Source organism: Ambystoma mexicanum, chromosome 13 (genome assembly GCF_040938575.1).
Source record: "Ambystoma mexicanum isolate Mex_15411 chromosome 13, UKY_AmexF1_1, whole genome shotgun sequence".
In the NCBI taxonomy this organism is placed as follows: Eukaryota; Metazoa; Chordata; class Amphibia; order Caudata; family Ambystomatidae; genus Ambystoma; species Ambystoma mexicanum.
The window spans coordinates 206186720-206210162 of NC_090938.1; the positions used below are offsets into that span (position 1 = coordinate 206186720).

Consider the following 23443-nt stretch of genomic DNA (forward strand, 5'->3'; position numbering starts at 1 on the left):
AAATCCAGTTTCACGGCTGCTGGGTTGATAATTGCCTTAATGGTATTGGGTCCTAAGAATCTGGGATGAAAGGTCCGGGTTCCCTTGATGGGTACGAATTTAGCGGCTAGCCAAACTTTGTCTCCTACTTGATAATCAGGGGCCTTTTCCTGGTGTTGGTCGGCGAATCTCTTTTGTTTTTCTTTGGCATGGAGAAGGTGTTCCTTTGCCCTTTTGAAAGCCTGAGTAATGGTTGTGTGTAGAGTCTTTACCGCAGGTATTTCCAAGCTGGCTGGGAGGTCTAGTTCAGAGGTACGTGGATGTCTGCCATGAAGTGTATAGAAGGGCATTTGCACCGTGCTTGAATGCAAAGAATTGTTATATGCATATTCGGCTATCCATAGTAGGTCTTTCCAATTCCTTTGTTCGTGGTGCAGCATGCACCGTAAATGTTGCTCGAGTGTCTGATTGGTTCTCTCGGTTTGGCCGTCCGTTTGGGGATGGTGACTGGTAGATAGCTGAACGTCGATCTGCACAGCATTTTTTCCAGAAGTTTCAAACAAACTGGCTGCTTCGATCAGAGACCAGAACCGAAGGGAAGCCATGTAGCTTAACCACGCCCTCCAGGAACACTTTTGCTAAAATGGCTACATCTGGGAGGCCTTTGAGAGGAATAAAATGGGCCATCTTCGAGAATAAGTCCACAACTACAATGATGGTGTTGAACCCTTGGCTTGGAGGTAGATCAGTGATGAAGTCAAGGGAAAGAGTGTGCCATGGAACTGGAGGAATGTCCAATGATTGTAGGAGACCAAATGGTTTTTGTTTCTGTGATTTATTTTGTGCGCAGACACCGCAGGACTGCATATACTGAATGATGTCCTTACGCCAGGTAGGCCACCAAATGTTCTCTTTCACCTTAGCTAGGGTTTTGCGATCCCAGGATGCCCTTCGATCAGTGAATCGTGATCGTTTGAAATAATATGCTGTAATTCCTTCTTGGGTATATATAGGCGATCCCTAAAAAAGGGTAGGTGGTCCTTGATGGTATATTGTTCTCCTTGAGTTTGCCATGCGAGGTAGGCATCAGGATTAATTGTCCGTTGGATTTCTTTTCGTAGTTCTGCTTGTGTTAAGGCTGTCTTGATACCCAAGAGTTTGTCTTCAGGTATAATAGGTACTGGGTCTGGAGTTGTATATACTATTTCATCTATGCCCATGCGAGATAAGGCATCCGCCTTTCCATTTCTGACTCCTGGTCGAAATGTGATTACATAATCATATTCGGCGAAGAAAAGGGCCCACCGTAATTGGCGCGAGGACTGGGCCTTGGCTGTTTTTGAGATATTGCAGGTTTCGGTGGTCTGTGATGACTGTAATGGTGTGTCTGGCCCCGAGAAGGTAGTGCCTTAAGGCTTTAAAGGTGGATTTGATAGCGAGGAGTTCCATGTCCGTGATGGCATAATTAATCTCTGGAGGTGAGAAATTTTCCGCCAAAAGGCCACAGGGTGTAGCTGGCCGGTTTCCGGGTCTCTCTGTAAAAGGAAAGCCCCCATTGCGAGACTGGACGCATCAGTTTCAATGACATAAGGCAGGTCTGAATGAGGCTTTCGCAGGATTGGAGCGGAGGTAAATCTTTGTTTAAGTTCCTGAAAGGCTTCTTCTTCTTCGGTCCAAGCAAACATTTTATTATTTTTTTGTAATAGTACGTTGATTGGGTGCACAACCTGAGAGAAGTCTGGGATGAACCGGCAGTAGAAGTTCGCAAAGCCCAGCATGCTTTGTACCCCTTTCAGAGACGTCGGTGAAGGCCATTTCATAATGGCATCTACTTTGTGCACGTCCATTCTGATGTATCCTGGAGTAAGGATAAAACCAAGAAATTCGACTTCGGTGAAGTGAAAAAAGCTTTTTTCAAGCTTTGCAAACAAGTGATGTTGATGGAGCTTGGTGAGGACTGAACGAACGTGCCTGACATGATCTTGTTCCGAGGCTGAGTATACTAAGATGTCGTCTATGTACACTAAGGCGCACACATCAATTAACTCCCTTAAGACGTCATTCATGAAATATTGGAATGCTGTAGGAGCGTTGCATAACCCGAAGGGCAAGACTTCATATTCAAACAAGCCGTACTGAGTACAGAAGGTGGTTTTCCATTCATCTCCTTTTCTGACTCGGACCAGGTGGTACGCTCCTCGAAGGTCCAATTTGGTATAAATCTGGGCATCTTTAACTTGGTCTAGCATCTCAGGGATAAGTGGCAAGGGGTAGCGGTTCTTCACGGTGATCTGGTTCAATGCGCGGTAGTCAATACAGGTTCTCAAGTCTCCTTCCTTTTTCGGTACGAAGAACAAAGGACTGGCTGCGGGGAACTTCGAAGGACGGATTAATCCATTTGCAAGGTACTGGTCTAAATAGGATTTCAAATGAAGGTTTTCTGGTTCTGTGAGAGCTGAGATCCTGCTGCAAGGGATTTGTGCATCAGGAACAAGGTCGATCTGACAGTCATAGGGCCTGTGCGGCGGCAATGTATTGGCTTGGTCCTTTCGGAAAACATCCTGGAAATCATGGTATTCAATTGGCAAGGTATTACTTGCTCCCAGGGTTGATACTGTCGCTCCGGGAGTCATGGGGATACAGACGTCGGGTTTCTCCTCTTGGTAATAGCAGGTAGGGGAGCAGTCACCGGGGAAGGTTAATTTTCGTACCTGCCAGAGTACCAAAGGGTTGTGAGCAACCAACCATGGCATCCCTAGTATTAGCCTGAACTGAGGTGCCTTGATGAGATCGAATGAAATAGACTCCCGATGACCGTCCTGACACAGCAAGGTTACCCTGGCTGTGCACTGGGTTACTGGTCCGGAAGCGATTTCTGTCCCATCCACAGAGGTTACCTTGTCCATAGTTGGCTTAGAACACAAAGGAAGCCCCACCTCTGCTGCCAGTTCTTGATCAATATAACTTCCAACTGCTCCGCTATCGATGTATGCTTCAACGGCATGCATTCTTGATGACTGTTGGTGGTTAATTAAGATCACTGGTATTGCAAAGTGCGATGTCAGCAACTCTTTCTTCTCACTCGACAAACTGACCTCTACGTTTGTCGAGCTTGGTAGTTTCCTGATTCCTTAGCTTCATCCTTCTCTGTGGCCCCGACTGTTCTTCTTGGGGGTTTTACTGGACAGTCCTTCAGGAAATGTCCTGGTTTCCCACAATACAAACAAAGCTGTTGTTGTCTTCTTTTGTCCCGCTCTTGTTTTGTTAATGGAGGCCGTATCCCTCCAATCTGCATGGGTTCTACAGCATTTTCAGGTACACAGGGTGTGTTTTCCCTTGGTCGAACATCCACGGTCCGAGGGTCCGTCTTAGACCGGTCTGCCTTTCGGTCCTGCAACTGGTGGTCTAGCTGCACGACCAGATTAATGAATTCTGCACAGTCTCTGGGTGGATCAACCACCTGGGCTAAGACATCCTTTCATTCGCCTCGTAAGCCTCGACGGAATAACATGCTTCTTTTGTTTTCTGGCCACCTAGCTTCGGCAACCAGTAGCAATGTACGTTAACAAGTCCTGATTCCCCTGTCGGAGGGACAAGAGTTCATTGTCTACTGCTTGTTCCTGGGTATGGCGAGCAAAAACTTTTTCAATTTCTCTCTGGAACCCCCCAAAGTCATGTAATAGAGGATCGTCATGGGTTACCAATGGCACCGACCAATCTGCTGCACTACCACTCAGGTATGATAAGACAAAAGCTACCCAAGCTTGGTCGTTTGGAAATGCTCCAGGCCTACGAAGAAAATGAAGGCGGCACTGATTGCTGAATGCCGCATACTTCCGTGGGTCACCTGAGAACCTTTCTGGTGGTTCCAGGGGCACTGTTCCAGGTAACGTGCTCTTTACCAGAGTGGGTGTTATGGCAGGGTTTTGCATCATTGGATTGCTTCCAGGTAGAGGCGTCTGTCCTGCCTGTGATTGCAAGCATTGCCTGCTAATCTCTTCAGTGCATTCTTTGGTCACTATCAGGTCTCTCCGGAGGGCATTAGTCTCTTATCTGGCAGTATGAACCTCAGCACGAAGCTCTCCTAGTAATTGGGCCAATTGGTCCATTTCTGATGTCTCTATGGCGCCAAGGTGGATTTGTTATGATAGGCTTCATGTTCTGTAACGCTCACCTGGTATCCACAGGGATGCCACCCAGCTGGGTTACTCGCTGGTATGCTTCTCAGCTTTGCCCTGATGTGGTCTGCGGGGAAGGTTCTGCCTTGTGGTAGAATTAGGCATGCTCTCCGTCCTGCCTTCTTTGCAGGGGCGCGTTGTCTTTCATGGGCGAGTGCGGTCCAGTTACTTCACTGATGCCGGCCTGTTTGATATTGTTCAGGTAGGTCCTATTGCTGTTCTTTAGTTTTGTTGCTATCCTGCATGCCTTTCTTTGTTTAAAATGTCTCTTTTTTTCTCCCTTAGGTATGCAGAGCTTCAGCGCGGCGAACTGGCTTGGTTGAACCCTGATGGTAAATGATGGCGCATTAAGAGCGCTATGATGCGGTAAGTAAGCGCTATGCGCAGCGCTGCAAAGTCTTGCCTTTGCTAACCTGTGTTTTCCTTCCTTGTAGGTCGTGGTGTTCTTCAGCGTGAGAGGAATGTCCGGAGTGGTGCCAGCCGAGAGGCGACCAGCCAGGTAAGCCTTTTGAGCAGTTCGCAATTTGTAAATGTCTCTACAGCTTTCTTTAATGTTGCCTCTATCTTCCTCTTTCAGGTCGTTCTGTCCGGGAGGCGTGCAGATTCGAGGAAGCTGTTCTAAGTAGCTGTGAGTGTTTAAAGATGAAGACTGCAGGTAAGATGCTGCTGCTAATGATGTTCCTTTTGTCTCCTTGCACATTCTGCTTCTCCGAGGTTCGAGGGAATAGCTGGACACGGTGAGCATCACGTTGCAAGCTGCAAAGTAACACGAAGCATGTTCTGCAGTCAGGGTGTGGTTTATATAGCCCAGGTAAAGTAGTACCAGGGAAAGTAGTTCCAGGCCTGCCACACCCAAAACACTAGACCGCATAGCTTGATTCTTAGGAACCAAGCTATGTGGATGCCTCCATGTTGGCTGACAATACAATAAAGTAGTTCCCAAGCACATTGTTGTTCATGGTGTATGAGCATGGCGCCATAGGCGCCAGGACTGGCCCCATGAGGGCTTTTGAAGAGGATGCCAGGCTCTAGAGGCCCGAGTCCTGACTCCACCTGGCCAATGGGTTTACTAGAGGGAGTTTTGGGCGAGGGTTGTGACACCCCCTTCCTGGGGAAACTGCTGGAGAGGTTGTCCCTGTCCCAACTCAACTCTCACACTGATGACTTAGTTGGTGGTCTCCACGACCATCTATCTGGATTCAGAGCATCCAGAGGCATGGAAACTGCTCTTCTGAACACCCGTGAAGACCTGCTTGCATCCCTGGATTCCAACTCCTCAGCTGTCCTCATCCTTATTGATCTCTCTTCTGCATTTGACACAGTCAACCAATCCATCCTCATACAAATGCTCCATGACACTGTTGGTATCTCAGAGTGGGCACTGGACAGGCTGACCTTCCTTACTGATCGCTCCTCTGAAGTCATCCTGGGCACCTTCCCCTCTACTACTGTCTTCTCCACCTGTGGCATCCCCCAGAACTCTACCCTCTTGCCTTGGCTCTTTAATATCTACCTCACTCAGCTTGCACTCCTCATCTCCTCATTATCACCCAACTTCCAGTGTTATGCTGATGACACAAAACTCTTCTTCAAACTTCCGGCTGATCCTCTTGCACCTTCCATCATCCCGGTTCGCCTTGCTGCCATCCAGGCCTTGTGCACTTCCAATAATCTCTGCCTCAATGCCTGCAAAATGCAGATCCTTCCCTTTGGGACCCCTGCTCTCGGCTTCTTCCCTTCACTCTGGCCTTCCTCCATGGGCTCTCCCCGTGCTCCCTCTTCTGAAGCCAGAAACCTTGCAGTCATCTTGACTCCTCCCTTTCCTTCTTCCCTCACATTCAGGACATTGCCAAGAAATGTCACTTTCAGCTCTTCCTTCTCAAAAGGAATTCTACCTTTTCTCACCTTCCCCCAGAAGCTCAATGTTACCCGAGCCCTGGTTCTCTCTAGGCTTGACTATTGCAATAGCCTCCTCCTGAATCTCCCTTCTTCCACTCTGCGACCTTTCTAGCTAATCCAGAATAGGGCAGCAAGACTTATCCTTGGCCTCAAGCCCAGGAACCGCATCTCTCCTGCCCTAAACAGTCTTCACTGGCTCCGGGTTGCTTCACAGACTTAATTCAAATCCCTCTGTATCATCCACAAGGTTGTCTGGGGCCGGTGACAACAGTATCTGCAACTCGCTCTTACTAAATATTCTCCCTCTAGACCCCTGCACTCCTCTGGCACCAATTCTTTGTGTGTGAAGCATTTTGCTAAACAGGGCAGGTGGTTGATCGCTTTCCTCTGTTGGCTCCCTTCTTTGGAACATCTTCCCCCTCCCGCTTCGTCTTGAGCAGGACTTTCTTAAATTCCTGAAGCTCAACACTTTCCTCTTTACCTCCTCATTCCCCACCACTCTCCTCTGCTAAATTAACAGTTGCTTGTTTGGTGTGCAGGGCCCTTATGCATCCTCGGACCCCTGACCTCCCAGGCCTGGCAGACTCAGGACACACATCTGGGCATACCCATCCCACTCTGGTTAACTTTAGCAAAACAGAAATGTGATGGCTGGAAATGTTTTATATAATCATAACCACGGGCAAAGCTCTGGGCAACCAGAGGAGAATTGCCTAGCATTTCAGTGCTGGACTGCCCCCAGGGCAGGACAAAGACTGATATGTTTAGGATATTTCTCTTCTGTGAACGATTGTGAGCTAAAGACTCTGGTTAAGGCTCTTGCAAACCAGTTCTCATGTCTGGCAAAGAGTCTCCCAGGACCCCCCCTTGTTATTTGCATAATTCTCTTGTCATCAGACTTTAACTTAACATTCATCCATAATTCCCCTAGCCGCATTCTGGCACTTTGGCACTGGGCATCTTTCTTGGTAACTTCCTTCCACTGTCTCAGCTTGAGGGTATCTTCTTAATGGCTGTCATAGTGCATATCGTCTTTCATACAATCGACGCAGTATGGACATGTCACATAAACTCATGCATTGGTTCCCAATAGTAGCTCTTCGTCTGCTACTCCAATAAGACGGTGGCTAGGGGGCGGGGATTACAGAAGAGCAATACACTTGCTCCTCTACAGTCTTGGTACTCGGCATCCCACTTCCTTGCCCCAGTACCAGAGTGGTATTTGTGTGTATCTGAGTTAATGAAGGATGTATGGTTCTATGTGGTCTCTTCCTCGTCTCAGTACCAGATTGTTGTATACTGGGAGATGGTTTTGTGGCAAAATAGGGAAGGGATTGATAATACCCTATAAAAGCATGGGGACATTTAACTCCTTATAATAGGGAAATAGGGGATACTGTGTCTCCCCCAAGAGTGTTTCATCCCCACTCCCCAAGTCTCCTCCACCCAGGTGATCCTCCCTTGCATATCCACCCCCAGTGACATGATCAGAAAGCGACGGCCTTTCCCTGGCCACTTGGGAGGAGGATATATTGGGGAAAGAAGTGAGGACGCCTTCAGATTCCTCATATACCCTTCCGGTATGCGTTGTGGATCTGGTTGTTTCACAGCAGAATCAAGACAGGAAGTTGACATTTCCTTGATCTCGACCCTTTTGGTGTTCCACTGTGAAACAGTAGGGTTGCCGATCCATAAACCACTGCATAACTGGTGGATTGGATTCTTTCCTTTGGCTAATCCATACCAGGGGTGAATGGTCGGTGACTAGCCTAACCTTCCGCCCAAACAGATAATACTTTAAATCTATGATAGCCCATTTTATGGTAAGGGCTTCCAGCTCGATGACAGAATAGTTTCTCTCTCTGGGAAATAGTTTCCTACTTATGTAGAGTATTGGATGTTCCAGGCCCTCATGGTCCTGAGAAAGGACAGCTCTGAATCCTGCTAGAGAGGCATCTGTCTGGAGAATGAAATCTTTCAATAAGTCGGTCACTTTTAGCATGGGTCTCTGGCAGAGGGTCTCTTTCACGGTTGTGTAACACCTCTGATCTCTTCATTCCACCCAGTGCTCCAGATAAGATTTTGAGGTGGGAGTATTTTACTCCCTGTTTTTAAACTTTGAGAGTAAATGTCATTTTAAGAGAGTAAAAATGACATTTCTCCCTTATAAAAGAGTAAAATGTATGTAACATTCCACCGACACATGCACAAACTTTATGAAAATCATTACCGTACTGCAGCTTTCTGTATTGTGACAGAATACACCTTTCATTATTTCTCCAAGGCCTGGCCGCTTGATCTCTCCTGTATATATTTAAATGTTGAAATCACAAAAACCTAGCCAATTACATAGTAAAGCAAACATGAATTGTTTTGTGTGTTTTGAGGTTCGATAGCAGAATTGTCTTTTGATGTTTAATGAAAGTCCTAATTTTCTGTAGCTATTACTACCTAATGGTATGCCAATGTTATGATACAACAGTGCAGAGGGGCAAGGACTCCATGCTATATTTTATATCTAATCTAGCGGTCAAATGGTTATTTATATATCGCTTTACGCAAAGCGCTGTACATATAACATATTTATCACAATTATCGCCAAACCAAAGTTGGTACTCCTTTATCAACCTCGAAAGGATGAAAAGCTTTCAAACGTGCAACCTACAGATCATGCACAAATTGCAGCAATGAGTGCTCAACCGGCTGAGCTATCTTATTAGCTAACATCCTTCAGAGGTCCGTTAACTGAGTATCGACTAAGGTATAATAATCACAGTACCTAGATGTTGGATGACTCATTTATGAAGCACTACATGAAGTTAAATACCTATCTGGATTATCACAGGGACAGGTCTTGCTGACTTTCTATTTCAATTACCAATGTAACTTTCATTTGTTTGTTTTTGAACAGCGCTTGCACTTCCTGGAGAGTCAGGTTTTTGATGTTTTAATTGTAGTCTTGAAGATTTGAGAGGCTAGAACACCTGTGATTGGTGTAATAACAATCACTCACCCTTGAGCAAAGACTCTGCTGCCACTGGCCATTTTTAAGTAATTTACCCCACTGACTGCAAGGTTGAATGGATGTAAACTACACTGTGCATAGTCAAGATTTTACACACTGTTATTATAATTAGAGTCTAAATTAAATGATCAGTGTAGAAATGATCTGCCTCTGAATGAGTATGCACACAGCACCAGAACTCAGAAAAATACAATTGTGCTACTGGTTTGCTTTCACTGGGAACAAAAAGCATAATTTGTTACAAAATATTAATTCTCAATTGCAACTTAGTTTTCCATCTTATTAATTATACAATCCTAAAATTCTAGGAACATTTGTACAGTGCTTCTGAAGCTGAATGGAAAGAAACCATTCCTTTTATCACAGTGTGCAGTTTCTTTTTTTAAAGGCTTCAGAGAAATACATTCTGTTTCAGAGGTGGCTTGCAATTACATCCATGTAGATAAAAATCAAAAGAAGCTTTCTGGTTTCTGTCAAGTAACCTGACCTTTGCACTGCCCTCTGCTCGAAACCTGTGTGTAAGTGTACACAGGAAAATAATAAAGCTGTCATATTTGCAAGATTTTCATGCGTAAAAAGGCCTAGTATGCACCTTATCTGGAGACCTGATTCCACCTGATCTTTTGGGGTTCTGCATTTTTCAATTTGTCAGTGAGTCTAGCGGTTTTACAAAAAAATAAAACTGGGATGAATCTACGGTAATAGTCTAGCTGAATAGTCCTAAGATCTTTCTGTGTTCTAGGTGTAGGGGTGTCTAGAATGGCTTTAACATTTTCTTGTTGTGGCTGTACCGTGCCATTCCACACAGAAAAAAAGCCCAAGTACTTTACACTGGACTGAGCCAATTTGCATTTCTTGGGATTAGCCATTACCCTGTAGCTCTTAAGACTATTGTGACTGTATATAGATGATAGACATGACCCTCCCAGGTCTTGCTGCGGATCACAATGTCATCATGTAAGCCTCACAAAAGTCAGAGGAAGGTTGCAAGATTTTATCCATCAACTGTTGGAATGTTGCAGGTCCCATTTAGTCCAAATGGGAGCATTTTGAAGTGGAACAGGCCTAGTGTTGTGGAAAAGGCAGTTTTTCTTTGTCAAGACCATGCAATAGAATCCGCCAATAGTCTTTCTTATGGTCTATGGTGGAGATATAGACTGCGTTACCAAGTCAGTCAATAAGATCATCAATACAAGGTATTGGGTAAGCATCAAAAGCCGATATTGCATTGACTTTTCTGAAGTCAATACTAAATCTCCAGCTCTCATCAGTTTTGGCTTCTAATGTGATTGGGGAAGACCAGGGACTAGTGGATGGTTCAATAATATTAGCAGAAACACCCGTTCTGGACTAGTAGGGGGACTACCTGTAGATTCCCCTTGTATCTGTATCACACAAGCTAAATATCCCAGGTATATGATTTAATAGTTATTTTAAGCATTTCTACCAAATGTGTAACCTAAGTTTTCCTTGCCCTCCAACATTCTAACTAAATCCTAGTGAGTATTCTATCCCTAGCCAACACTGGTGGTCCGCTTATCTAGGGTTAGGCTAAAGGAAAGATAATCTTGCCCTAATCTATTTCTAATGACCAAAACAAAACTTTATTAATGAGATTTTATCACTAAAAACGTGTGTAATTTGCTTCGCAAATGAAATTTTTTTGTCGACAACATACACTCCACCTCAAACAAACGTGGGTGCAGGGTGTGCTGTTGCAAACACCGGCAAACTGTGTTCAAAACAGAGCAATCAACTATCTGCTTTGAATACATTTTAGAAGTATGCAAACGCAGAGCAAAGAAAATAAAATTGAATAATTTAATTTGCAAAGCAAATTACACAAGTTTTTAGTAATAAAATCTCGTTCATAAAGTCTTGTTTTGGTGATTAGAAATAGATTAGGTCAATATTCTCTTTCCTTTACCATAACCCTAGATAAGCGGCTCATCAATAATATGAGCTTCAAGCATCTGCTTGACTTCCTCAATGACGGTTACTTTCCTTGCCTCGGGTAGTCTATAAAGTTATAGGTGTACCACTTTGCCCTCCTCAGGGGCGCAGATATGGTGGTAGAATCCTTTCACCCTCCCTGGCTCCTCTTTAAAACATCAGTAGACTGGACGAGTAGGTCATATAGAGCTTTTTTCTGGTTGTTACTAATTTCAGGAGGGATAAGTACCTTTCTATGAGTCATTGTGCAATAAGCATGACAAAATGGTGGTAGTTGACTCTGTGGGGTTTTCTTTCCATTCTTTTAAAGATTTATATGGTATACGTGGGTTTTCAATCAGCAGTCCGGTTGGGACATTTTGTAGTTACAGGGTCCTGTCTGTTCTAGCACCTCATAGAGCCCAGATATTAGTTTATTCTCTGAGGTTGGCAGCAACATAGTACTTTTTGTCCTACCGAGAAAGATCGTAAGGTTACCTTTCGATTATATGTTTTCTGCTGTTCTTGTGCCTTGGCCAAATGGGTTTGGACTACAGATCTTAACACATTTATATGTTCTTTAAGACTGTTTGTGGTTTGGGAGAGTGGGATTGGGGCTTCCTCTCTTTCCTCCCCGGTTTCTCTGAACATGTCCAGGATGTTTCAGGGTTCCCGTCCGTAAAGTTATTAAAACAGGGAGAAGCCTGAGGGGGATCTTCCTAACAGCAAATAAAGCCCAAGTTAACACTTGATCCCAATTCGTTCTGTCTTCTTCCACTAGCTTCAATAATATTGTCTTCAGTGTTTTATTAAACCTTTATACAAGGCCATCGGTTTGTGGATGGTATACAGAGGTTCTAAGGGTGCTAATATGTAATAGTTGTTTCACTTCCCCCATGATATGATCGTTTATTTATATAGCACCTATACACAATGTGTTTCAAAGCGCATGAGTTTGCTCATGAATGTGGAGCCCTGATCCATTAAGATTCCTTTGGGAACCCCTTCTCTCAAAAAGAAGGGAAGTAGTTGTTTCAGAATCTGCTGGGTGGCATTGGTTCTAAGGGGAATGGCATCTGGATAGTGAGTGGCATAGTCTACTATGACCAGAATATACTTATTCCCTAACTTTGATGTTTCCAGGGGACCTCGAATATCCATGCAAATTCTGGAAATGGAACTTCAATTATTGGGAGTGGTTGCAAGGGTACAGAGGTGACATATGGGCACTAGTCTTTTGGCAGATTGCACAAGACTGCACAAAGGTCTTACTATCTGTGTGAATCCCCGGCCAAGTTTTGGTTTGTCCTATATGATCGCCTGTTAGATGGGAGTGGGCTAGCTGCAGGACAACCTGATCATGGCTTTTAGGTAGAACTGTGTTCTAGCCAGGCCCTCTGGAGTGCTCCCCCCCCTGTACACCAATCCATGATTTAAAAAGAAAAATGTTCCTTCTTTCCCACAGCCTTCTCGCTCTGGAGTGATTTGTAGGAAGGCTCCAGCTAATACTAGATCATTCCTTTGGGCAAAGGCTAGGTCGGGAAGAGTTTTGCATTCTTTTGCCATGACCCTTCGGGCCTCAGGTTTTTAAGGTGCGTCAGGTGTTTTGTCAGCTTCTCCAAACTTTTGGGTACCTTGGTCTGGAACTTCTTTTCTAGCCTCTTCCTGTACCCTAGGAAACATTGCAGTCTCGAACACTCCCTGTAAAATGTTGTCCCTTTGATGGATATGAAAGGGTTCTTTCCCATGGCTTTGGAGTAACACCTTTATGTCACCCTTGAAGTCTGGGTCTATAACCCCAGCTAACACATCAATTCGAAATCTCTGTTCTAACCCTGACTGAGAAGCCATCTGATGTATGTATGTATGTGGGGCGGAATGAAGACCAGATTAGTGGGTATTTGTCTTCTTTCACCTGGGGGAATGACGTCTTCCCTACTACTGCACATATCAAAACCAATAGATACTTCTGTGGCTACTGTGGGGTCTGACGCCTTGGGACTAACTTCTAAAAATGAAGGGTTCCCCAACTTGTATCGGTTGAACCACATCCCATTCCTGACACCATTTGTGAAGGCATCAGAAAGTAGACACAGACAACGGAGTAAAGTTTGGGCTACAAACCTTTATTAAAATAAGGTTGGGAAAAGGCATAACTTACCCTATACTAAGGTGGGATTTCCATACCTAACTGAAACTAATGGTAGTCTTTGTCAGGAAGTCCACAAGCTCACAGCTTCTTCCAGCTCTTGGTTTGAAAGGGGTTCTCCCTTCCCCAGGATTCAAGAAAGTTCACCTTACCAAAAATGGGGGGTGGGGTTCCCTTCACCAATGTTCCAAAGCAACACATTTGCTTGGCATACTTCCCAGCTTTTCAGGCTTCTGTGTCTTTCACCAATATCACAAAGTTGAGTTCTTTAAGTTCAATATACACATGTTTTCCTTGACCTTCAATCACAAACCTATGAGTTAAGTGGCTTTTCGTTTAGGTTGGTGTACTCCTTCTAGGCGCAGTTGTCAGGCCACCCGGTCCACCCATTACAGGACACATAACCAACATACCTTACTTGCTTCTTTTCCACAGTTACACTGCCACTGCTTCTGCTTAACAGTGGTATTGGTCTTATCTTCTTGCAGCTTTCTCAATACCAGTACCAAGTTTTGCCACCATTCACTTGTTATATTATCAAATCTTCTCAGAGCTTTTGCCATTGCCTAATCTTTCAAATGATACAATTTCTCTTATTCTTATTTCTTGTGCCAATGCTTGTTCTTTTCAGTTTACACAATCCACAGTTCCTTTGTATCAGGGAATATCACCCACTACTTTCATCCAAGTGGTGTTCAATTATAATTGCTTTATTTCGTTTCAGTATTCAAAATGATAGTAATTTTCTTCCAATCAGTCACATTAAATAAAGCAACATCAAATTCCCAGTTTACTCTCCTGCTGGGAATTTGCACCCTGTTCACTGGCTTATTCACACTCAATTGTCTGTATTTTAAGCTGGACCGTTATTCCTATTGCCTACACGGTCCCTCAGGAGCGATCCACCCTGGATAAACCTTGTGGTTCACACCACAGTGTCCCAGGGTTATTCAGCCTGTTTTGAATCCTCGGGCATGGTGTCTCTGGGTGCTGTTCTCCATCTAGGCAGGCTCTGTGGTTTCTCCGGGATCAGCATGCCTCTCTTGCAGGGTCTACACTGCCTCAGGTTAATGGAGAGGGAGTCCCGACTCCAGGAGGTCGGCAAACCAAACCTGCCACCAGAGACATTCCGAATGCTCCCGTCAAAATCTGCTTACGCTGCAACGACTCTGCAGCTTATTGGTGCTTTGGGCATGCGTCTGCCTGACTTCACCTTTAGCTTCTCCTGCAAGCGTACAACAGTTGATCTCTTTACCCTCACCTGAGCGGGCCATTTATACCGCCCCTTTGGCCTCAGGTGTAGGCAATGTTCGTTAACTGCACAACGGTCTTGGTACTCGGCATCCCTCTTCTTCGTCCCTGTACCAGAATGTTGTTGGTGTATGCCTGAGTTAATAAAGGATGGATGGTTCTATGTTGTCTCTTCCTCGTCTCAGTACTAGATCGTTGTATATTGGGAGATGGTTTTCTGGCAAAATAGGGAAGGGATTGATAATACCCTATAAAAACCTGGAGGACATTTGACTCCTTATAAAAGGGAAATGGGGGATGCTGTGTCCCACCCAAGGGTATCTCATCCCCACTCCCCAAGTCTCCGCCACCCAGGTCATCCTCCCTTGCATATCCACTCCTAAGGTCAGGATCCTAAAGCGACGGCTTTTCCCTGAATACCTGGGAGGACGATATATTGGGGAAAGAAGTGAGGATGCCCTCCGATTCCTCACACAACCAATTTCCTTGTCTCCACCAGAATAATTTAAATTGAGGATATCTGTGGCATTAAGTAGTGTTAGCCTGGAAACTCATTCCTAATTCATTTATAGGTTTTATTAAAATTGTTGGGGGCATAAATGAACAAATGGTAGTGACCTTGAGTCAGTCAATTCAGGCTAACTCGGACCAAGGCTGTATGGAATCTACATGTATTAGGTGAGAAAACCCATGGGCACAGAAAAGGTCTGCCGCCTGGTTGTCCAAAAAACCATGGCAACATACAGGGAAACTCCTTAACATTTTGCACTTAACCTCAAATAAAAATGGTCCCTTTGAGTCAGGTACTTGTCGCAATCACATCCTCAAACAATATATATATATATCCAAAATGACTATCTCCTGGCACTTCCAGCTGAGACCAAGAAAGTAGCGTTGGGGACCACAAACCCATTTTCGGGGTTCCATCTCCCAGCACAAATATTTGAAACCAAAACCAACCAGCAAACAAGCAATGTGGTGTAATCTTCAAATACACCCCGCAGAGCAACATGGGAGCCCAAGAAAACAATGAATGAGCCTGCACAAAAAAAGCAGCTAGAAACCAAAACAGATGCCCGGAAGACACAGAATGGAAGCATGTAATTGTGCCTAGCATGAAAACAACACATATGCTGTATTGGCAATGCCAAGTAAACAGCCAGTGCATTTGGGTCAGTAAATACATTTCTGAATACTGAATTATGTCCCGAATAGTCCCCACTATAGCAACAAGTTTTTCCAAATGAATCATTGTTTAAAGTTTTGATCGTAGAGAACCGGAACCACTATCCGCACATACTAGGGTAGATTGTGTCTCGCTGTAGTCATATGCATGCACAATCTGCAAATAGCCTACCTGAGACCTTCACACCATGAACCCTTGTTGTTGGGGAGGGGGCGTCACTAGGAATGCTAGAGAATCTTGGATGGTTTCTGTCCAGTGAGAATCATGATTCTGAATTTAACTCCCAACACATGACCTCAAGATGGTATTCCTTCTTTAATTCCATTCACCTATGCTTCACCTCCCCCGACCCCTCATTCGCCTATCTTACTAAACACCCTTCAATATCTCGGTAGAAGGAAGACCCAGGTGTGCAGCATTATTGAGTATAGGAATAGTAACTATGTTTGAAGGAAGATATTGAGAAGACATGTGTCCCTTTTCTACCTACACTGGGTGATAGAGTGCAGGTTGGCTCTTTCTGAGCTGCTAACGTCAGCTGAAGAGGCTTGGTCGTCATCACAGGAGGTGAAGGCGGGTAGAATGCTGGGCACAGGGAAACCCCGGGAACAGTGTATGCTAGCAGGGAGCCTATCGTGTGGACCTCTGTTTCCCCAAACATAAGCCTGGATTGTGAATACAATGAGCCAACCCAACACGATCTAGCAGTGGGTTGGCCTAATGAAGTTTGAGCCAGCTGATCATATGGCTGACACCATCTGTCACACGAAGATAGAAGGAACAACACAAAATTTGGACAAAAGTATACTGAACAGAGTTTTAATGTGTTTACCAAGGCTCAATAAAATGAAGGAATTGTAACGCACCGAGGGGCTGGCTTTTTTTATGAACAAGAAAATACCGGGGTCCCGAGGCCAACTTCCTTGGAGAAGAACCAAGAAAACAATGAGCTGTACCAGATACCTTTTCCTTAGGATCATTGTAATCACACAAACCTTTTAAATCCCCATCTGGAGTTCCACCTTTGAATAGGTTGAAGCTTCTCACTCACAGTCTTGGGGCTTTTCAAGCGTTCTCCACACTTTTTGCTGTAAACGTTAGACACTGGGTCAGATAAATCAGGAATGCCGCAAGGCTACCACTAAGAAAACCTGTCTAAGTGTCTGGTTTCTCAGCAGGATAGCTCAGGGGCAACGTGCTCACCTTGGAAGCAAGACTACACAGAGCAACACAGGTTCGATCCTCGGGTCCGCGCTTAGAAACCTCTGGGTATTAAGTGCGTTATAAATAACCTATCCTATCATATCATATCAGTACAAGTCACGGTTCAACATAGGTGGTACAGAGTGCACACGGAAACACCTCCACATACAAGAATGACTCAAGGGTCCTGTATAATATCAGAGAAATCACAGTGAGCTAAATCTGATACTAGAATAGGGAACAGCTAACTCAGTTTTCAAGGATGCTATCTTGGAAGATCAGTGATGCAAGAGGTGCTCTTGCGGGTCAAAAGAGCTGGGATTCACAGCACCAGGATATTATGTCTGTCACATTGAGCACGTTTAGGTCACAGCTCCTATACCCTGCCAGTCACTTAGGGGAGTCGGTGCTCCAGCAACAGAATCCAGCTGGTAAGCTTTCCATGAAGAAAGTCTGTGAGGTGAGGAACCCAATTGGTTCTGCCAGATCAGGGAATGGAGCTCCGATTTGTTGCCTCCGGTGGCCCAAAGAAGTGTGGACTCCCACAGAGGCCAGCAGCACTTCACCTTCAGAGCAAAAGCCACAGCAGAGTCTCCTTCGTCAGGCAATTCCTTTTTCCAGCTGCTTAGGGATGAGTCTCTTCGATTGAAAAAGCTATGGCACAGAAACCCCTATCTTTTTAGCATTCATCAATGAGTGAATGCACATTCAGCTTCCAATCCAATTCGTTGCACCATTCACATTTTTGGGTGATCACCCAATCGGCCCTGGTCACCACATTCAAACCTTCTGGGACAAGCCTACAGGATGTTGATTTAGCATTAAATCCACAGGCACCCCATTCACACAGATGGGCAGATGCATCCATGGCTGCTACAAGTTCCCAATGGGCAGCCTCAGGAAGGCAGTGTCATTATATGGCCACACAGTTGTGGCCATATAAATACAGGGTAAACATTGGCTCTCTATCAAGGCTCATTGGACTATGAAAAGATGGCTGCCTTTTTAAATTAATCAGCAGCGAACATGCCTTTGGTCCCTGAAAAAGTGGAAGGTCTCCCTCCAGCTTCATGCAGCTGTCTAATAACTGTGAAGGGATCATGAAGCAAGACACAGACAACAGACTTCAAGTTCAAAATAAAATACTTTATTAAACCAAATGTCAGCATGGAAGACTGACTAACTTGCCCTGTACTAAGGTTGGATTTCCCAACCTGAACAAAACTCTGAGTCAGAGAGTTCAACTTAAAAGTCTGTCTGTGTCCAAAACCTATACTTGCCCTCACAACTAAAGCTGAACAATGTGTCGGGAGGTCAGTAATAAAAGAAATAGTGTTCAACACAAAGTTCTGAGCTTCTTCCAGTTCGCAGCTCTCTTTCATCTCGCTTTCCTCAAGTGTGAAAAAGTTCCACCAAATTCTCAGGATTACCTTTCTCAAGTTCACAGTGATAAAGTTCCAAACAATCCTTTGGTTCCCTTCTCCCAGTTGAAAAGCAAAAGGCTCTTGAGGCTCCGTCTTCAAGACAACACAGGCAATTCCTCAAGTCTCATGGTCCTCTTTCCCAAGACTTTAGCTTTGCCACTTATACTTGTTTCCGTCTTTTCAAAAGGTTTAACACAACTCAAGGTCGGCCTGACCTCTCTCTTGTCTGCAACAGGAGTTCACTTACAGTGCCCTTCATTAGTTTATTTCACAATGTCCTTTGTTTTCACCATTCAGGTCTCACTGGTCTAGGCGCAGCTGTTAGACCGCATGATCCACCCACCACAGGTCGCGCAACCAGGACCCCTAGGCTCTCCAGCCCACAAAGGTTCTTCAGCATTTGCCCCTGAACACCAAGTCACCTTCACTCAGTTCCTCTTTATCCACCTCTTGACTTTTATGTGCAGTTTTACACTCCTCTGGCTTTTCCTTGTCCACCTCTTGGCTATGCCATCACATGTCACATACCTCTTGCCAGTCTGTGGCCTTGCAGCACTACATTCACTCATCAAAAGCACACTCTGAGGGGGTTTTGTTCACACCCCACCTTTCTATGACCTTGTCTCACTTGCGCTCTTTTCCGGAATATGTTTTTCCATGGGCACCTTGGCTGTCCTCTATTTGTTTGACCCCTAAAGCTTTATTCCATTCAGTATTTAATATGCTTAACTTCAGGGTTGCATTCAATTCAATATGCATTCATGCTGCTTAATCTTCAGTTTCATTAAATTCAGTATTCAATATGCATTTGTTTTGCTTAATTTTAAGTTTCCATTCTGTTCGTTATTCAAGTTGCCCTTCTTTTGCTTACTTTTAAGGACTGTTGCTTATTTGCGGTCCGCTAGGAACTCCCCGGTGTTTGAGTGCCTTCCCCGACACTCACCGGCTTCCGGCGGCTCCTGCTGCTTCTTCTCGGCTTCTGAAGCTGGGAAGTCCACCTTTACGAGAACTACGAGAACCCCACTAGCTTGCCGGGTGTTTTTCTCTGCACGCCGGCAATTGGGATGCTTCTTTGTGGACCTGTGCGACTCCTACTACCCGCTCTCTGTCACAGAGGTTCCCAGACCTGCGGCAAGTCCACAGCACCCTTGCTCTGGGCCCTGCAAGTCCTCTGGGATTTCTGCCGGCATCCTGGCTCCTCCGGTCCCACCATGGCTGCCCCCTCCCAATACAGATCTCCTGCTAGTCTCCCCCAAACAGGCCTCCCTGTTCCTCTTTTATGTGCTCCACGGTCTCCCTTTATACACCTGAAGCCCCTTGACAGGCTGCAGGTATGGATGTCTAATTAGACTTGCCTGACCATAATTAAAGGGACATGCCTGACCCTCACAACACTTTGCAGCCATCTTCTTCATCCCAGTACCAAAGTGGTGAAATGGTGTAGTGTTCATTACTCTTTAGTCGCTCTTCCTCGTCCCAGTACTGTCAAGTGTCACATGTGGGGAAATGAGGGAAAAGCTTTATAGTAACCAATAAAGGTCGGGAAGGGTTGGCTTGGTCCTCACCAGGATAAGGGGGATACCTTGTCTCTCCTGTTGGCACCTGTTAGGGAGAATTCTCAGAAATGTGCCAATTCCCTCCACCTTAGAGACCCTCAGAAACTTTGTTGGATTTTGTGGACTTGATCTTTTTACCTGGAGAGAGTGTGGCCCTTTTTTCCCCACTCTCTCATGTATTTTAATGTGATTTTGAACTTGGTGTTTCTTTTGGTTATAGAGCCTGACAAACGCCATATCCATTATCTTTTACATTGTGTCACACAGCACCTTCAGTGCAGTGGTACAGGGTAGTCTTCCAGATTTCCCAAAGGTTTAAATACCTTCTCTGGGATAAACTACTGTTTCCCAGAGCAGTAAAGTGAAATTGACCTTACTTACATTTGCAACTTTCTAGACCCAGCACACACTATCTTACAATAGAGTGCTAGAGGGGTTAATTAGTATCCCCTTTGTCTAGCTTCTCATGTAACATTTTTATGTTACCCTTTCCTTACTGAATGGCTGATGGCAGTGGTTTACTTTTAACTACCGTGTTGTGCATTTAACGCGAGCTGCGCTCGCAGCTGTAGTTAAGCACCCAAAGGTGCCATTTTTGTCAAAATGGCCCGGTCTTCTTTTTTAGCCATTTCTTTGTGGAAAGGTCCTTCTTGAGATTTACTCTGCGCGCCAAACCAGGTTGGTCCCTTTGTTTGCTTTGCCTTTGGCGGGATTCACGAGTGAAGCCCGCCTCTTGCTCCAGGGTGTCTGGGGTGGGCAAGAAATGAGGGAGGTGCCCGAAACTCCCTGTGCTTAATCTCCTAGGAGACCCAAATGCACTCTGTGATGATTGGCCGGCTGACTGTCCGGCAAGGACAGCCACCCTGCTGGGTGACTGACAGCTGGGCTGGAATGAATGGGAGAAAACTGAATAAGAGGCAAGGCTTTTGGCTTGGAAGGCAGAGTCGACCACTGGACGAAGGAACCGAAGAAGAACTTGAAGAGGGCGCCTGCTGCAACTCCTGGACCGTTGGTTTGCGCAGTGAAGCCCTGCTGCTGTGCTGAAATTCCAAATTCGTATCGACAGAGAAGCCCCTGAAAGGACGACTTCTCCCCTTGAGTTGGTGGGACCAATCAACTCCAAAGTAAGCCACCTGGACATTTTCTTGGAGCTGGTTGACTTTCCACAGAGTTGCTACTGGAAACCGAAACACCAGGGAGAACACCACCAGATTGTGTGCGTTGCTTTTAAGATGGCCAGGAGCTCCAGGAAGATCCTCTGGACGCTGAGGAAGCAGGACTGGCCGAGCCCGAGCCCCCTCAACAGATTGCAGGACCTCAAAAGCAAGGAAAGCCCATCTCGACAACCAGGAACCGCGGGGTTGCTATTTGCGGTAGACCGGAGGAGCTGGAACACCGACCAGCCACTTGTTTGAAGATTGTCGGTTGCGAACAGTGACCGTCCCATTGCAATGCAGGAGTCCCCAGGAGTCCTCCCACTTGTCCCCACGACTGAGGCCCGGGAACAGTGAGATCTGCAGAGGTGCTCAGGAACAGAAGGCATCTGCTACATTTTATCTTCAATACAAAGGTACTGTAAAATTCTGAGAGAATTTACCTCTTGCTGTAGAGTTGCTTGCATCTTCTACTACTCACAAATCTAATAGCTTGTGGCCCTACATTGATTCTTCTTTTTCTTCAAAGACTTCTAAAACATTGTGCAAAGACTTTTCTAACTTATCTGCAAAGAAGTGCTTCAGCTCATATAGACTTTTGCCCATTGACTTTGGCTATTTGCCTGCTTAAGAATATTTGTGGTCTCTTGTATGTTCTAATAACCTTTTCCTTTGACTTACTCCTAAATAATTCTAAATACAACAGTGATATATTTATGTCCCCAGCACCCTAGCTACTGAAGTCACCTGAGGGTGTAGGTTGTGTCTGTGTGCCATCCCAAAAGGGTACTCACTGATTTAGAGATATTAAGAGTGTGTATTTTGTGAAGTATATTTGAGTCTTACTATTATATTGCTCCCTTCTGAAGAAGGCTTACTCTAACGTACTGATACATACATTAATAATTGTTTATTCAAGAAACCTTGTGTGTAAGAGTTTGTTTGAATACGTGTCACTGTGAATCTCTGTATAACTCCCCTACAGCTCAAATGGACCCCGCTTGAGATAAGCCTGGCTGCTCAATCACGCTACCAACCTGTGTAGTACAGACATATACCAAAGGTTGGGCTCCTATTGCCAGGAGGTCAGGGTTGTTTTAGTGCACCGAAAGGGAACTGCATATAATCTTGTTTAACAGCACCCCAATCCCAATCACCAAGGACGCTCCACCCAGGCTATCCTCCCTCGCTTCTCCCCCCCAACCCCCTGGGTTGGGATCCAAAAGCAATGGCCTTTCCCTGGTCACCTGAGCAGAGGATCCAGGGGGAGTAGAAGTGAGCATATCCTCAGGTTTCTCTCATACCACACTTAAGTCTTCCAAGAGCAAGTGAGCCACACCATTCAGCAGGAATACCTTCTTGGGGGAAAAGGTTACAGGTACCATTACCAAGGAGCCATAGAGACAGCAAGGCATACATTCGTTTTTATGAAATGATTAGTAGGGTTTGCTAGTTAAAATATTTTTGATTAGCAAACAAACCTATTTGATTAGCAATGTTGTACTCATATTTTCAGAGGTTATTTGTATCCAAGAAGTAAAATGAGCAACATTTATGCGTACTACTGGAATAAGACTTTAGTGGCAGAGTCTTTCAAATGTAAAGGTTTACTGCATGAATGGACACCGATTTGCAATTATTTGAAAAAGAAATAGCTTTTCTTGCCTAGCATGCCAACACAGGCCTTTGGGGCTTTTAAGAGTAGAGGAGAGATTGTTACTGCTGTACTCTCTCTCCATTAGCCCCTTTGAACTTGCAGTGAACAGTAAAAAAGACAGTGGAAAGGTTCCTGAGGGCAATAGAGGAATGTAGGATGAGCTGTGCTTTCATTTACCAGTAATGTAAATAGTCAGCTTTGCTACACAAGTGTCAATTTAATCAGCAAACCTACAGAATTGCATAGCAAATTGTTATGCGACGCTGCTTATTTTATGCCTTGAGACTCCCAGTGTTCAATACAGTTACAATTCCAGTGAGGCTTTTGGGTCCTGAACCTCAAGGCAAGCAAAAAAGTCATGGAAAGCACATCAGCCACAGGCCGAGACCCTTGACCTAACACTAACAGAGCCTTTTTTTAAAAACTTTAGCTCTGAATTTTGAAAACTTGTTAAATAGTGGAATCATGCTTCTTACAAGGCAGAGGGTTTCAGAAGCCAATCAAAGACAGATTCAACAATAGAAAAAGCTAAAACATGGAATGAAAAAACTAAAATGACATGACTAAAATGATATGATATGGCATTTGTAACGCGCCTATACACAGGTTTTCCAAAATGTTTTAGAAACATACACCAACCACATAACAGGAATAAGCCCAGAGCTAAACAAATTGCCTATAAACAAATATATATGCAATGAATCCCATGGCGGAGGAGCATAACACTGGGGTATCTAATCCTGTGCAGAATATGAACTGACTTAGAAGCCGTTTTATTTCCAATATAAAAGAGTTTTAAAAAAGTAATGTTGTAGCTTTTTCTTGCAATGCCCTCCCATGTGCTTCTAGG

At 44.8% G+C, this 23443-nt stretch overlaps 1 long non-coding RNA gene across 1 annotated transcript in view; it reads left to right on the forward strand.

Moving 5' to 3' along the window:
• LOC138521093 (uncharacterized) overlaps positions 1 to 23443 on the forward strand; it is a 143047-nt gene that overhangs the window by 18349 nt on the left and 101255 nt on the right. The gene's annotated exons all lie outside the window — the stretch shown is intronic.